The sequence below is a fragment of the Spermophilus citellus genome (assembly GCF_964194105.1).
Source record: "Spermophilus citellus genome assembly, chromosome: 1".
Classification (NCBI taxonomy): Eukaryota; Metazoa; Chordata; class Mammalia; order Rodentia; family Sciuridae; genus Spermophilus; species Spermophilus citellus.
In genome coordinates, this window is record NC_138182.1 from 146,471,836 (window position 1) to 146,487,054 (window position 15,219).

At 46.5% G+C, this 15,219-nt stretch overlaps 1 protein-coding gene across 1 annotated transcript in view; it reads right to left on the reverse strand.

Annotated features, from left to right (window-relative positions):
• COL23A1 (collagen type XXIII alpha 1 chain) overlaps positions 1-15,219 on the reverse strand; it is a 357,570-nt gene that overhangs the window by 146,378 nt on the left and 195,973 nt on the right. The gene's annotated exons all lie outside the window — the stretch shown is intronic.

A 15,219-nucleotide genomic window follows, 5' to 3' on the forward strand; every position in this document is an offset into this window, starting at 1 on the left:
CTTGGGAAGGGTGTGACATGGGGAGGCAGGTGGATAAAGGGAGATTGGATTTGATCAGGAAGGGCTGTGTGCAAGTGTGAAATATCCCACAGGACCCCACTGATATGTATAATTAATACATGATGATGAAAATAAGCAGTCCTCCAGAAACAAATGAATTGTCATGAAAATCTTTCCTGGAATTTCAATCAGGGGTGAACAGCATGCCTCAGAGAAGAGACTACTTTTTTTTTTTTTTTTTATTTGCAGTGTGGGGGATCAAACCCAGGGCTTCCTGTGCTAAGCACAAATACCACGATTACCACGGAGCTATACCCCCAGCCTGAGGCTGGAGCATTATATCTGGCCCAGATATAATGTTCCTCTGTCAATAATCATTCATTCTTCCTAAGGTTGCCTACAAATTCCCCTCTGGACTCAGGAAGTGGGAATGCTGAGCCCATGAAGGCTGCCAGCTCACTCCATTGCCACCCTCCTCCCAGGAAGTCTGAGGACTCACAGCAGGCTGCCCCCAGACACATGCAGCAGAAGTCCTCCTACTGAGAGTAGGACCTACAGGGGCAAAAGAAGGGGTCCCTCACGTTGCCCAGTAAATACAATGTGATGACATAAAAATAAAAATGGTGGTGGAGTGGTCCAAATGGGGGGTCAAAACTCCTTTTCTGAACCTTAGAGATTGACTGCAAGGAGTTCAACTGCCATACAGACATCATGGTGGGAATGGAATCCAACAGAGGCAACAATTTTCCAGAATCTAAAAACAACTTGCAAGGTTTGAGAAATAATGGAGTGACCGGTTTTTGCCCCCTGACCCAGACACTGCAGTAGGCTTGCAAAATTTGCAAATTTACAGCTACGCTGATTTGCGTCAGTTTCTAACCACTGGATTTGCCTTAATCCTGCACACCTCTTCCAGAGATTCCTAAACTGCATGTATCTGCTTCTCTCTGTTAAAAAGTTCAAATGCACTTTCCCTAATAGAACCTGCATTTCGTGATTTGCAAACCTAGTCTGCACCCAGACGAAGGGTCTTTGCTTTTAACCTTAACCTCATTTATGAGATCTTGGCTTATAGTAGCTATGGGTACAGTGTAACTGCTGAGAAGTGCTGCTTGGACCAGAGATTGGAAACAGGTGTGTCCCTACCAGCAGGACTATCCGCCTAGGGCACTGTCACCACCAGAGGTCCTGGCCTGCCCCTGGCCCTCAGGTACTCCTTTCCTGCTCTGGTTTTGTGTTAGCTTCTATAAAGATGCCACTTATCAACAACTTTTAGTAACAAAATGATACTCGGTCTCCAAATTAATGGTGCTTGGACATTGCAGTTTGTTAACTTTACAGTGGTGCAAAAAGCTATACAAATAAAAACAGACTTTGAATTTTGCCCTTTTCCTGGGCTGGCAGTATGCAGTATGATGATCTGTGGTGATGCTGAGCAGCTGCAGTGAGCTGCAGCTCCCAGACAGCCGTGTAAGCACTCGGGAAACAAACCGCACTCCTCGTTGTGCCGTGTTGCTAAGCTACGATGGTCAGCTAAGATGGTCAGTGGGCTTATGGGAACATGACCCCATCGTAAGCTGAGGGGCATCTGTATTAGAGCAACAAGCCTGGTGCTGCTGTAATTATGTCTCTGAGCCCCTTCCTGAGCGAAGGGGGCTCTGGCCTGGGTTTCTTAGGTCAAACTGGCATACCCCTTCCCACAGGGAATCCCAAAGGTGGTGCTGTCTTGATACTGAGTCTTTCCACAAAATGGTCTACCCAGCACAGAGATGTCTATTTCAGTGTTTTGGTTCACAGCACTACATTTTCTAGTAGGAGATGGGTCAGGGTACTGGGGTTTGAGGGTGGGGGTTCTGGCATGGTCCTTGTGGGGCTTGTGTTTCTCAACTAAGAGGCGGAAGCTCAAAGAGGTTAGATGATCTGCCCAAATTCACACAGCTGGTAGGCAGGTAGAGGCACAGCCTCAGTTCCAGCTGTTTGGGGCCAGAAGGTACCTGACTCCTGACCAGAGGCACCCTAATTCCTGGAGGGTTGAGGGTGGGAATGGAAAGCTCAAAACATGGTCAACTTCCAGGATGTTTTTATTTGGTTTCTGAATCAGTTTCATTTGAGTTTCACATGCAGGCCTAGTGATTTGCTGTAAGAATAGGAAGGAAAAGAATAGAGTTGAGAAGTCACCTACTCCCCTCCAATGTTGGGGTGGAGCTAGATGTTAGGACTTGCCCAATCAGGGTGCAGGGAATGGAGGAGGAGGTGACCTTGAGGAGGTGGGGACCTGGGGGGTGGTGGTGGAGGAAACTCTAGAGGTGCAGCAGGGCCCTGTGGGCACCCAGCAGAGCTCCAGAGCTCCAGGGGGCAAGGTGCGGTGAGGGAGAGGGACCAGAACCCTTAGCTGGGTTCCTCCAGGTATTATTATATTCCTAAGCTCCCTACGGCTCCCAGGAAGTGGGAAATGGGGAACTCGATCCCCAGAGGGGTGAGGAAAGAAAAAGAGAACGTGAGGACTGGGGTGATGTCCAAGGTAGAGAAGCCCAGCACAGTCACAGGGTCTGCAAGTGCCCAAACCAAACTCACCCCCACCCCCCCACTGCCTCCCAGGCCAGCGGGCCCCAGGAGCGAGAGAGTCAGGAAGCAGAGTGTAGGGTGGGGAGGAGTCCTCTCCAGTGCAGACCTGGGGAGGTGAGGGTCTGCCTGACAGCTGCCTTGGCACCAGAAAACCTGATAGGAGCTGGGGCCTCTGGTGTGTGCCTCTGTGCTCAGAGCTGTCTGCCTCGGGTGCAGAAGTTCTCAGATTTGAGATGTGTCAGAATTTGCTGGCAGATTCTTTTTTTTTTTTTTTTTTTAAGAGAGAGAGAGAGAGAGAAAGAGAGAGAGAGAGAATTTTTTTAATATTTATTTTTCAGTTTTCGGTGGACACAACATCTTTATTTTATTTTTATGTGGTGCTGAGGATCGAACCCAGCGCCCCGCACATGCCAGGCAAGCACATTACCACTTGAGCCACATCCCCAGCCCAAGCTGGCAGATTCTTTGACACACAGATTTGGGGCAGAGCCCCAACTTCCTACACCCTCCCCCCCTTGTTGGACTGGAATTTGCATTTCTAAGGTTTGGAAATTTTTGTTTCTGCTGCTGCTGCTGGTGGTCTGGGGACCATACTTTGAGAACCCACTCCTGTGGGAACCAGCCCTTCCCACCAACTGGTCCTGTTCTATCTGCAGTGCCACCTGATTGGAATTCTATTAAGTTGGCTCTGCCTTCTCTGTAGGCAGGAAACCCAGGAAAACTTGCTCACGGAGTGGGGGGGGGGGGGGTGACTCCCTCCAGCTGGCTTGTTTCCCAGGGATGGGCCACAGCTCCCTTCCTGTCTCTGGGGAGAGTTGGGCTCTGGCTTGGCCTCCACCACCTGCAGGCCAGGACTCTGTGTGTGCTGTCAGTTACCTCACCCTCTCCAGACTCTCTCAGTCCCGAGCTGGGGGTGAGCCTCAGTGGTAGGGTGCATGCTCTGAATGTGGGTGGCCCTGGGGTCAATCCACAACATTGGAAAAATAAAGAGACTCATTTTCTGGGAGCTGGACTGGAGAACCCCCTCTCAGCTGTCCGTTGGGCCCCAGATCTTTCTGTGGAAACCTGGGCCTCAGCCTGGAGGCAGAACATGGCTTTTCCCCTAAGGTCTGGGTGTGGGCAGGGGGCCTCAAAGCCCTCTATGGCAGTTTCTTCTGGAAGGATCTATTGGTGTCCTTACCAGCCCCTGTCACTCATCAGGGCCAGGACTGAGGTCTGGGTGGGTGCTTCCTGGCACACATTGCCCCCAGGCCCAGCTGGTATGGTTGGCAGAAGCTGCCAGCGGTTCATATATTAGAGCCATGAATTAATTACAGGCCTGGTTGGCAGGAGGCAGCAGAACACCCTCATCCAGGTATCAACCGTGTAAGGTATAGGTGGGTTCCACCCACCAGCCATATGACCCTGGGCAACTTAATTTATTTGTGCCTCAGTTTTCTCACATGCACAATGGAGAGCGTTACAGAACCTACCTCATGTAATTCCATGAGGACAAAAGGAGAATCCAGTGAGTGTCCAATAAACTTAATAAATGTTATTTTAAAAATAAACCAAGAAGAAAAACTCACATATGAATGTTTATAGTTGTACCACTAACAATAGCTCCAAATAGAAACGACCTAAATGTCCATCCACTGATGAATGAATAAACAGAATGTAGTCTATCCATACAGTGGAATATTACTCATCCATAAAAAAGATAATGAAGTAATAGTATGCTATAGTTTGGGTGACCATTGAAAACATGCTAAGTGAATGAGGCCAGTCACAAAGGCCTCATGTTGTATAATTACTTTTATATGAAATGTCCAGAATAGGTAAATTCTTAGAGACAGAAGACACATTAGTGGGGAAAATAGGAGAATGGGGAGTGATTGCCTAATGGATATGAGGTTTCCATTTGGGGTGATGAAAATGTTCTGGAATTAAATAGAGGTGTTGTATACAGTTCTGAATGTGAATAAACTGTATACAGTTCTGAACTGTGTACATTAAAGTGATAAATTTTATATTATGCATATTTTGTCACAATAAAATATAAGCCAAGAGTGTCATCTATATGAACGATTACAGTCCTTAAAGGTGTCAGCTTGGGACCTCCTGGTGAGGTTGGAAATGGGACATCTTTAAATGGCGTTTGAGAGCTTCTGGAAAAACAAAGGGGGTGGTTTAGAGCACTTGGTGTTAGTCACCTTTCTGTCACTGTGACAAAATACCTAAGATGATCAACTTAAATAGACGACAGGATTATTTTGGTTCGTGATTTCAGAATTTCCATGGTCAGTTGGCCTATGGCTTTGGGCCTGTGATGAGGCAGTACAACATGGTGGGAGCATGTGGCCGAGCAGAACCGCTTACCTCATGGTGGTTGGGAAGCAAGTGAGCGAGACAAGACTGGGGTCCCCATACCTCCAGTGACCTCACTTCCAGGGCACACCACCAGTGACCTCACTTCCTCTACCAGGTCCCACCACCTCAAGGCTCCACCACCTCCCAAAGGCCCCCAGCTGAGGACTGAGCCTTTAACACGTGGGGGGACGTCCCGGATCAAACTCTAGCACACTCCTCTGTGAGGTCTCCTTCCCATGGCCTCATGCTGCAAATAGCAAAAGCAAACCTTAAGAGAGAAATGGAAGAGAAAAAAGATTGAGGCAAAAATAATATCAGAAAAAGATTAGTTATAAATGGATAGGAAGTTAAGGGAATTAGAAAATGGGTTGACGAGGAGCTAAAGACCTGTTATCCAGACGGTTGGCAGAGGAGACCAGATTGTGTGAGGAGAGAAGCTGGGACTTTGTTGGATGACTCTGTGTAACTCCTGGCTGCCCCTGTTACCATGGGTGGTCACCCAGCAGACCTTTACCTCTCTGCCATGATCCCCCCTTTCTCTAAAAGAGAATGATCCTAAAATGAAGCTGACGAAGGAGAAGACACAGAGGCAGGGTCAGGGGAAAGCATTTTTTAGAAAGAATAATTGTTCTTAAAGTGATGGCGGTGTCTGCCCGGACACGACGCACACACCGAGCTGCGGGTGGCAGGTGCGCAGAGACTTGACCAGCTACACCTGTCTTCCACACCCCGATCCAACCTCGGACTCCCAGCTGCGTCACAGCCCCCACCTGAACTGGCTGTTTTCTCATAAACCAGTTTTCATGAGGTGTTGGTTTCTCAGTCTTGACATGAAACGAAGCCTCAGGAAATCCTGGAGATGTTCACTCAGGTCATAAACATGGCCACAGCTTTTCAAAGGCAGGCTTCTCTTCCCCTCTCCCCTGAGACCTTGCACTATGGAGACCACAAGAACAGCTCTGAGCAAAGTTTGTCACACCAGGGAAACAGGTTGTCACAGCAGCAATCCCTCCACTGGCCACTGAGCAGAGATAATGTGCTCTTATCTCTCCTGAGCTGATTCTGCACTCACCTCCGAGTTTGAAAATGAGGAAACCAAAGCTCAGGGGAGGCAGGGCAGGGATTCTACTCAGATCTATGTCTAAAGCCCACTGAGTCACAAAATAGGTGCTCGTGGGGGTGTCAGTGGGGCCCACTTTGTGCCTGACAGTTGTTGAGACCCATGTACCACAGTGGGAACATCTCAGACTGTTGGAAGCTTAGAATACTCTCAGAGAGAAATATCTGTGCCCTACCCTACAGTTTAAAAAGACCCCCAACAGAAAACTTGGCAAAAGAGAATGATTAGACAGTGTATTAGTCAGTTTTCTATCACTATAATGAAATACCTGAAGTTGGCTGCTTTATAAAGAAAACAGTTTGCTTTAGCTTAAATCTGGAAGCCGATAGGCTGAACAGCACAGTGCTGGCTCTGGTGAGGATTTCCCTGGCTGTACCATCTCAGGGTGGATGACATGGTGAAGGGAGTGAGTGTAAGAGGGAGACATCACATAGGAAGCCAGAGAGACACTGGGGGTCCCATGAAAACTTCATCAATCTCTTCTAAGGACATGCCCCCAATGACCTAAACACCTCCCACCAGGCCTTACCTCTTATAGGTCCCACCACTTTTTACCACACTGGGGACAAAGCTTCTGACATGTGAATCTTTGGGGGACAGAGTTAAAACATTTCAAAACCACAGCAGGTGGACACAGAGGCTTCTGTTCCTTTGGTGTGTCCAACCTCATCTGTTTGCCCTGATCTGAGTCAGACCAACTGGGCTGCCCATCCCGCCCCCTATCCCGCCCACCCCAGGCTAGTGGCTGTGTCTCTGAGAAGGTTCTGACAAGGGTGGGAACTCTGGGGCAACCCACTGTGGTTGGACTTGTGCTGTCACAGCTGGGGGAACAAGTACTGGGTGGGGGGACATCCTTGGAGATCTTCATACCAGTGGGTCTTGTCATAGGGAGTGTGGGTTTCGCCATCATCCGGGGCTTTCAGTCAGAACGGAGGCACAGTCCTTTTGCTCCTGGAGCCATGTGACCTCTGATCCTTCTTCTGGATAGGCAGGGAAGTGAAGGGACCCCTCTAGGCGGCTTACACGTCCCTGTCAGAGGCATGGGTGCATCCCTCCACACATGTCCACACATCTTCATGCCAACTGCTAGAAGCAAATGTCCAAAAATTGAGATATTTGTGCTAGGTCCTGACTCAGTTTCCTCGTCCCTTACTTCTCCCAGGACATGAGCCCAGCTTAGCCCCAGATAACGCAAGGCTCCTTGCTCACCTCCTCTCTCCAGGTGGATGGGCACGGAGCCCAGATGGCCACTTTTCTCCCTGCTACTCTGGTGATGTTCACATTAGGAAGTTACTTGTGTCCTTGTCCTGGAACTTTCCAGAAATGGGTGATTTGCTGTCTGTGAACGCTAAGTAAATAATTCTGTCACCACATCTTGGATAGATGTTGACTCACACCTGGGTTCAGAGAGTGAATTGACGGAGGGAAAACTAAACCCAACAGAGCCACTCCCTGGAGGCCAGAGCTGGGTATGCCCACATGCATCTTCGAAGGTGATAAAACCAGGACCTCTGGGACCAGAAATCTCCTGAGTCAGCTGCCAGGATTTTCAAGAGACATATTTATTTTAGCCTGAATTGGGTCCGATATTTTACCAAATTTTCCTACACTCAGAACCAGCCTGACATTTCTTGAGAAATGGAAATCATGTGTCCTGACTATCTCATATCAAAGCAGAAGAAAGCAGGCTGTTGGGAATTTATAAGTTCATAGCTGCATTAATTGGCAGCTGGAAAAATGAAAGCTCGCGTTGCAGGGCATAGTACACCACTTGTGCCCAACCAGGGCTCCTCGTGTGTGGGTGTGTTTTTTCAGTATCATTATTAAAAAGGCAATACACTATTCCAGGAAATTTTAAGAATAAGACACCTACCACCTAACACAAATATTTCCATTTTTGGACATTTGCTTCCAGCCTGTTGACATGAAAACGAATGGGTATATGTGGAGGGATGATGTCTGATGAAGTGGGGATCTGCTTTTCTCCTTAGACTCTCCATCCACACAGCTCCCAGGACCTGCAGGAGGGACATGTTAACAGTACTCCAACCCTGCACAGTCAGTGGAAAGATTTGCAGGGGCATGTGGGCTCTAAGAGCAGAAAGGGCCATGCTTGGTCCTGGGCTGTGGGAATGCCCAGGAGATGGCCAGATACACACTCCTTATGGCTGTGGGCCAGACAGCCTTGCTTTGCCATTATTATTATTATTATTATTATTATTATTATTATTATCATCATCATTTTTTTTTGACCAGAGATTGAACACAAGGGTGCTTAACCACAGAGCCACATCCCCAGTCCTTTCGATTTTTTATTTTGAGACACGGGCTAAGTTGCTGAAGTTGACCTTGAACTTGATCCTCTTGCTTTAGCCCCTGGAGTTGCTGGGATTACAGGCAGGCACCACCATGCTCAGCACCATTTTGTTTAATGACTCCATCCCCTGTCACTACTTTGATGTCTGATAATTTCCTTGGCCATTCCCCCTTATCATCAGACATTTGTGCGGCTTCTGTTATTTACTGTTAAAATAGGTGCATAGCCTTTACTGTCCTCCACATCACCTCTGGCCTTCCCCTCTTGTTGTCCAACTTCCTTATACTCTGGCCCCTCCCCTTGCTTCTGTCACCTCGGCAGCTTTTTCTAACCCTCTCTGAGACCCACATCAGCCCCCAGCCCCTCTTTTTTCTTCCTTTCTGTGTATCTTAGTGCTGACAGCTCACAATGTCCTGAGAAACTTCCATGGCTCCTCACGTACAGCCTCCCAGAGAAGAGCCATACTCTTTAGTCTGGTTCCTTGGACCTGGACCCTCCCACCCCCTGCCTCCACTTCTCTGCCTCATCTCCTTCCATGAGCTCTTCAAATGCCAAGGTCTGAATCGGTGCACAACTGTAGTCTGAGGTCAAGGATTGCCTTGAGCCCAGGAGTTCAGGGCCAGCCCGGGCAGCAGAGTGAGACCCATTTCTTAAAACCAAAATGATAAATTTCAATTTCTGGTTCCAAGACTCAGTGCTAAGACAAGCCTTCATGAATTTGCACATGCAGATCCCAGCATCTCGGGCACTCTTCCCCAAACCTGCCCACTGGGTGTTCATATCCCTGACTATCTACTGCCCATGACCTCCTTAGACTGGGTCAGGAACAGTCTGCTTCATCTCAGTGCCCGATGGACAGAGCTCTTCCATGTTACTCTTCCCAGTGGACAGCCTTGAGAGTTTAGCTATCAGCCACTACCCCTGGACCAATAACCCTGGAGGCCTGAGACCATTTATCTTTTATCCCCAACATGAATACAAAGAAAAGGTCAAAGAACATGAGAGAAAAATAGACAGTGAATCAGTGAATAAATGAACAAATGAGTGAATCTGAGTTTGCCCCACCAATGGTGTGGGACTGTCCCAGCTCTGCACCATCTCTGGGCCAGTTTAGCAGTTTTCCATTCCTGTCTTTCCCTGTGTTTGCATCCTGGGAGGAAGAGGGTCTTTGAAAGCCCTTGGCTGTCTTGCAGGAAATGCTGGCTGGCACAAGACTCAGTGGCAGAGCACTTGCCTAGTATGTTCCAGGTCCCAGCTCTTCAAAAAAAAAAAAAAAAAAAAAAAAGGGGGGTGGGGGCTAGAAAATGAGGAGCTGAAAACAATCTACCTTCTCCTAAGACTTCACAGTTAAAGAGGTGTCGACCAGCATCACCAATAGTAAGAGCAGGAACATGGCCAAGTGGGAGCATGGCCACCCACCCACAGCAATCCTCCACACTGTTCATCTCTGCAGTGTGAACCTTAAGTTATGGACAGAAAGTTCCCTGCCTCTGAGTCCCAGCTGCTCTCTGGCCTGAAACCTTTTATAGATAATTTCAAAGACTCTCCCGAATGAATCATGTAAGCCTTCTGCCAACAAGCAGGCCAGGTTGAATTTCAAGGAACACCAGAAGACAAGACAAGCTCGTTGTTCTGAGCGCAGCAGGGGAGCACAGTTCACAATTTATTATGGATTTTATTAGGAACTTGAAGAGCGGAGTTCAAAGGTTCCCAACACAGGGAAATGAGAAATGTTTAAGGAGATAGAAGTGCTAATCATCCTGATTTAATCACTACGCATTGTAAACATGGCTTGAAGTATCGTACTGTACCCCACACCAAATCGGTACCAGTATTACGTGTCAATTAAAAAATTTTAAAAATGGGCTAAATATGGAGCTCAGTGGTAGAGTGTGGGCTTAGCATGTGTGAAACCCTGAATTCGATCCCTGGCCATGCCTAAAATAAAATAAAATAAATCTTAAAAGTTAAGATGGTAAATTTATGTTATGAGTATTTTCATCATAATTTAAAAAAAAAAGTCCTTCAAGACCCTAAAAAAAAAATTGAGGAAGTGTTCTTAGCGCCAACTCTCACAATTCCATGGGAGATCCAGTTTTCTGTTCTGCTTAAGAACTGAGGGGCTGGAATTGAGGTGAGGAGGGGAGTCCTCTGGGGCCCCCAGCAGGACAGCTCAGGACAGGGGACTTGTGCTTGATGAACACAAGCATGAGCTGCCAGCGAGAAGCCCTTTGGCTGCTCTTTCCAGGTCCTTGAAGAACCCAGGGGACCCCAGCTGCTGACAGCTAGGCGGCTCAAGTTGCAGCCTCAGCACAGCCGATATAGGCAGCCACTGTCTTCTCCCTGTCCCTGACTCTGTGGTCAAACCCTTCCTCCTCTGGTGATTGTGCTAAGGCTTCACAGGCATGCAGGTAGCCGCTGAGATGGATCCTCTGATTTAGTCAGTGACCATTTCACCCCATGGTCTCTTCCCCCTAGCAAGGGCCAGCCATCCCACCCCCTGTCACTGGCATCTGACCCTGTTACTCCCTTGCTCTAAAGCCTCCTGTGGCTCCCTATTGCCTAAGCTGTGCTTCTCTCACAACACAAAGGCTATAGGATTGTTTAAGGAACGCCCTGAGTAATCTAGAGTCAAAGGGGCATGTAGGTATAAACTCAGTACAATGTATGTATATTTATACACACACAATATATATATGTAGGTGTGTGTATGTATATACATACCCCCACAGATCTTTACAACTATGTGTCAATTAAAAATAAAAATAACTAGACAAAAGGGCATTTATTGCAGGACTTCACAGGGCCTCTAATATGTGAATACTCCTTACAACTCTCCAGGGTTGGGGTTGGGGAGAAATGCAAATGAGGTTTCCCAAATTTTGGTGACTATGGAACCCTTTTTCCAGGTGCTCTAGTGACACTGCTTTGGGGATCTAAAGGCTAAAATTCACTTTTCTTCCCAAAGCAATCCAAGCCTTCCTACTCTGGCTTTGACTCATTCCCCAAGCCTGGTGGCCATGCTCCCAGGGCCCCACTACATTGTTTTATGAAGTTTCTTCTGTTTGGAAACCCTTGCTCTCTTCCTCTAGCCAGCAAAGTCCCACCTTCCTTCCAACACAGCCTCCTGGACACCACCTCCAGGAAGTCCTCTCTTGTTCCCTTTCTCTGGGGGGCAGGGATTTTGCCATACTCTCTTCCTTCCAGGTGACAGCTACACAAAGAGGGCAAAGAGCAACACTTCCATGTAGTCAATATGATTCTTCAGTTTGCATTTCTGTATGAAAACTGCAGACCTGGCTCAGGGGGTCAGATGTTCACATGGGGGGTGCTGTGATGTAATGTCTTCCATGTTCATTTAAAATTAATGTGGAGATTTGGTTGCCCCTACTTAATACCAAATGATATGACTAAATTTGAATATGACTAAATTTCCTATATTGATGGGGTTTGGAGGTGGGACCTTTGGGAAATATTTAGAATTAGATGAGGTCACGAGGGTGGGGTCCCTATGATGATTAGTAGCTTTATAAGAAGAGAAGTGGCCTGAGCTAGCACACTTGTTCTCCCCATGTGATGCCCTCTGCCATGTTATGATGCAGCAAGAAGGCCCTCACCAGAGGCTGGCACCATACTCTTGGATTTCCCAGCCTCCAGTACTATGAGTTACACAAACCTTTCTTCTTTATAAATTACCTAGTCTATGATATTCACTCATAGCAACAGAAAACAGACCAAGAGAGGGGGTGTGAATCAATAAAGCCAATCACATTCTCAAATTAGGGGATGGGTATACATGGGTGGCATGGTAAGGGTAGCTACATCCAGCTCTCCTAGCCCTTTCTGAAGTGGAACCAGGCTGGCCCTCCAGGACACTGGTAAACTCTTTTTTAACTGCTAATCTCAGAGGCTTAGAAGAAGGCTTATCAGCTGCAAGGACCAGTGACTCAGTCAGCAGCTGCTGTGTGTCCTGCCAGCTGCCATGCTCATGATTTGTGGGATCCAAACTGCGTCTGCTGAGAACTCTGTTGTGAAACTTCAATTGTCCTTGTTAATGCTCCTGAAGGACACATAAGGTGGCCTTGGATATTCAGGGTACATGTTTTGGGACCCACGGACCTTCTCACTATATAGGGTGATCATATAATTGGTCATCCGGGGCGTTTTCAAAGAACAAGAGGTAGGTTAATAAGTATGTGGGAAGAACAGGCATACATTGGGACTGTCTCGATGATGTAAGATATGGGGTCAGTTTAGTTGTGACCATCTTGAGGGAGGCAGTGAGGAGCAGTGAGGTAGGTAGCACACAACAAGTCCTCGCTTGTGCCCTCCAGGCTCAGTGCAGCACATAGGGGTGGCCAGCAAAGGAAAAGTGGATGTTGTCCATAATGACCAACTGCCCTCCCAAAGCCTTCACCAGAGACCCCTCATCCCATTCCCACCTCAGAGTGCACAGGACAACATGGGACAGAGAAAGCTCAACAGAAGGACTTTCCAAGCCTCCTAATACTGTGAGCACGTTGGCTACCTGAGGGCCATATCATGGTAGGTGCTGTCCTGCACCCAAGAAGGTTCTTAAAACCTGTCTGTTCCAATGAGGGCACCAAGTTAATTCCATGGGAGGAAAATAGTCTTTTACAAATGGTGCAGGGACGACTGGATATTCCCATACAGAAGAATGAAGCTGGACTCCTACCTCACACATGTGGTCTCATATGTAGAAACCAACTCAAAATGGAGAAAAGCAAAGAAAAAAATATAGGAAAAAAATGGAACAAAGATCTCAACTTAAGAGTTAGAATGAGGACTGGATGTAGCTCAGTGGTAGAGTACTTTTCGAGCATGCACAAGGCCTTGGTTTCAATCCTCAGTACTGCAAAGAAAACAAAGGGTTAAAACGATAAAACTCTTCATAGAAGATGGGTGCAAATCTTCATCATTCTTGGATCAAGCAATCGTTTCTCAGCTATGAAACCCAAATACAAGCAAGAAAAGAAAGAACAGATAAACTGGACTTTACGTAATGAACAAATAAAAAATTGTGCTTTAAATGATACCATTAGGAAAAATTAAAGGATAAGCCACAGAATGGAAAAAAATATATTTACACACCACATATCTGATAGGGGACTTGCATTTGAAATATATAGGGAGCTCTTACAACTCAATATTAAAAAGACAAATAATTCAATTAAAAAACAGGCCGAGGAACTGAATAGACATTTCCCAGAGAAGATAAACTTAGAGCAAATTAACACATGAGAAGACTTCCAGCGCATTAGCCATCAGGAAAGCACAATCACAACCTTAACAAGGCACCAATTTCACAACTACAAGGATGGCTAGAGCCCAAGTAACAGACGATAAAGAATGCTGGGGAGGCTGGGGAGCCACTAGAACTCTTACACATTGCCAATGACACTGAAGCTTTGGCAGCCAGTCTGGCAGTTCCTCAAGTAGTTAAATCTAGACTGCTATCTGACCCTGTAATTCCACTGCTAGGTATTGACTCAAGAAAAGTGAATCACATATTTGCACAAAAACTTGCACTCAGATCGTCACAGCAAGATATTCATAAAATCTTCCAAATGGAAATAGCCCAATGTCTACTACCTGATGAATGGATAAACAAAATATGATAGATCCATATAATGGAATATTTGCAAAAACAAAAGTCTTTTATGCTGATTAGAAAAAGCCCAACACTAAAGAACATGTTAGTATGGTTCCATTTGTAGGAAAGGACCAGAAAAGGAAAATCTATAGATACAGAAAGCAGATCTGTTGCCCAGGACTGGTGTTTTGAAGGGAAATAAAGGGTGACTATTAGTGGTTGTGGGGTTTTTGTGGATTGAGGAATTATTCTAAATCGGCTGTAGTGAGGTTGCACAACTCCATGAACATACTAAAAGCCATAGAAGTGTACACTTGAAATGCATGAACTGTATAGTAAGTGAATTATGTCATAATTAGACTGTTGCAGAACAAAAACAATCTGAATGGCTGAGCCAGCATTTACTAGCATCCTGTTCAGCCCCTCAGGATTCTCAGAGCACACTTATCTATCTTTCTAAGCACATGGGCACTGCATTTCCATCTTTTCTTTTAAAATATGAAATAAACTGTATCTGTAGGACACATCTTCCAAAATAAAAAGTACACATCCAAACAGGACTGCACACAAACCCACACCACCAGTAGAAATGCCCAGTGATTGTCAGGACATGAACAATATTTTTATTCAGGCAGAAGCACTAATGAATAGGAACTGTCAGTCTGCCTTCTTACTGTGACATACGTCATAGGATGCCAGAGCACCAGGGTGACACCTTAGAGGATGCTCATTTAGACAAGCAGTTCAGGATGGCTCCCCAAATACATGAGGAAAAACCAGCCACCCAGCTTGGGACCCCTGTCCTGATCCTCATGCATCTAATGGGCACATCACCTCCCCTTCCACCTGTCTTGGCACAAGATCACTCATCCAATAAGACAACAAATGCCAAGTTGTGGCACTGGAATGACTGTTCCCAGGGAGGGGTAGCTGGTCCGAGGAGATGTCTGGGCACAAGACACTTGCATGGGAATCAGGAATTGGGCACCTGGGCTTGGTCACTTGGTTTCTCTATTTATTCAAGAAGGCCACCCTGAACCTTAATTTTTATGTTTCCTGCCCCAAATGAGCAAGTTTTTGGAAAAATAAAAATAATAAACCAAAAACATATTATGGAAGTCTCAAAGAACTAATGTAATACAGGTTGCACATCCTTAATCTGAAAATCCAAAATCGGAAATGCTCCAAAATCTGAAACTTTTTGAGCACTGACATGATGTTCCAGTTGGAAAATTCCACACCTGACTTCATGTG